Raw genomic sequence first — 2471 nt, 5'->3', positions numbered from 1 at the left:
AAAAAAAAAACAAATCAGTCAAAAGAGGGAGAGGTGGCAGGTTCCTGTAAACTAAATGAGACTTAAGGCTGGGAATGGGCTTAGTGGTAGAATGCTTGCCTAGCATGCATGAAGCCTTGGGTTTGGTTCCTCAGTACCACATAAACAGAGGCCCAGGTAGCTCAAGCCTGTAATCCTAGCTGCTCAGGAGGCTGAGATCTGAGGATTGTAGTTCAAACTAGCCTAGGTAGGAAAGTCCATGAGACTCTCATCTCCAACTAAGAAAAAGCTGGAAGCAGAACTGTGGCTCAATTGGTGGAGTACCCGCCCTGAGCACCAATGCTCAGGGACAGTGCCCAGGCCCTAAGTTCAAGCTCCAGGATTGGACAAAAAGGAAACGGAGTAATTTCCTGAAAGGGTGAGTGGAGAACAGAAAATGTTTCTCTTGTTCTTCTTACTTAAACTAAAATACACTAAATTATATCAGATAATATACACTAAATATAAATATATATACTTTAGGGGCTGGGAAGGTGGCTCAGTGGTAGAGTGCTTGCCTTTTAGGCATGAGGCCCTGGGTTCAATTCCTCAGTACCATATAAGCAGAAAAAGCCGAAAGTGGTGCTGTGGCTCAAGTGGTAGAGCGCTAGCCTTCCTTGAGCTGAAGAGCTGAGGGACAGTGCCCAGGCCCAGGGTTCAGGCTCCACGACGGACCAAATCAAAATACAAAAAACTTTAAATATACTAAAATAACTCTTCACTAGAATTAAAAAAAAAAAAGGAAAGGAAAAGAGGAACAAGAAGAAAATGAAAGGAAAAGAGGAACAAGAAGAAAACGAGTGTTGGGGACAGAATTCAGTGGCATAGTTCTTGCCTAATGAATGTCAGGCCCTGGGTTTGATCCCTAATAGGGGGCGAGAGAGCAGGGGACAAAAAAGCAAATGTGCAACACTTTGAAATTTTCTTTTATTTATTTTGTGTGACTGTATTGGGCTTGAATTCAAACCTCCTGTGCTTGATTGAATTTTTCTGTTCAGGACTGGCACTCTACCTCTTAAGCCACAGATCCACTTCTGGCTCTTTGCTAGTTAATTGGAGATAAGAGTCTCATGGACTTTTAGCCCCAGGTTGACTTTGAAATCTTGAGTGTCAGTTCTCAGCCTCCTGAATAAGTAGCCTGAGCCAGCGGTGCACAGCTTTTTTTTTTTTTTTTTTTGAGACAGGGTCACCTTATGTATCTCCGGCTGGTCTTAAATTACCTTCCTCCATCTGCCAAGGGCTGGAACTAAACGCACGAACCACAGGTTTGGTAACATCCGATCTATTGTCCCAGCTACTTAGAAACACAAAAGCAAACCTCTAATTACAAATGATCTGACCACCATCCTTCTATCCTTAATACTTGAAAACGTTTAAACTTATTATTAGTTTCTTAATTTGGGGAGGTTTGAACTAGAGCTTTTTATTTGCTAAAGCAAGCACTCTACAACTCAAGTCATACTCTCAGTCCATCTGGCCTTCAAATTAAAAACAACAAAAAAATTCTTAATTTACCTTAGCATGGTTAGGTACACAGTTCTACCATGTGAGCCACACCATGAGTCTTTTTTGTTTTAGCTTATTTACTTAACTATTTTCTTTGTGCATGTGTGCTGGTATCATACCTCTACTTTTGCCTTTCTACTGATTAACTGGAGTTAAGTCTCACAGATTTGTCTGCCAGGACTGTCTTTGAAGCAGGATCCCCAGTCATGCTGAGTAGTTAGGACTGAAGCATGAGCCACTGGCACCCAGCTTTAGCTTATTTTTATGTAACGCCTGTCCTTTTGCAGCCAGTTTTGACTCTGATCCTCTTTAAGAGTGCATCCCTAGTAGATGGGATTACAGGCATGAATCACCCTGGCTTGTTTCTTGAGCTGGAATCTTGATAATTTGAATCTGTAATCCCAAGGAGTTGGAATTACAGCTATCATGCCTGGTCCTATGTATGATATTTTTTGAGCAGGGAATTGAACCTAGAGTCTTTATATATATACTATGTATATGCTCTACCATGGAGCTACTCCCATGTCCTTTTGTGTGTGGTTCAAACTGCACATGCTAAGCAAGTACTCTACCATGTGGGCTACCCCCAACAACTCTGTTTTTCTTTTGTTTTGGGGACAGGTCTTGCTACTACATCTCCATCTCCTCAGGCTGGCCTCAAACTCTTGTCTCCACCCTGCCTCTGTCTTCTATGACTGTACATTACTTTGCACATACTGTGTAGGCACTGTGTTTTTGTTTTTTGCCAGTCCTAGGGCTTGAACTCAAGGTCTGGGTATGGTCCCTGAGCTTCTGTGCTCAAGGCTAGCATCTACAATTAAGCCAGCGGACCACTTTTGGCTTTTTCTTTTTATGTGGTATGGAGGAATCAAACCCAGAGTTTCATGCCCACTAGGCAAGCACTCTACCACTGAGCCACATCCCTAGCCTGTGCTTCTTTTTCACAT

The sequence above is a fragment of the Dipodomys ordii genome, unplaced genomic scaffold, assembly GCF_000151885.1.
Source record: "Dipodomys ordii isolate 6190 unplaced genomic scaffold, Dord_2.0 Scaffold202, whole genome shotgun sequence".
In the NCBI taxonomy this organism is placed as follows: Eukaryota; Metazoa; Chordata; class Mammalia; order Rodentia; family Heteromyidae; genus Dipodomys; species Dipodomys ordii.
The sequence above is the reverse complement of the archived record's forward strand: the minus strand, read 5'-3'. Positions refer to the sequence as shown.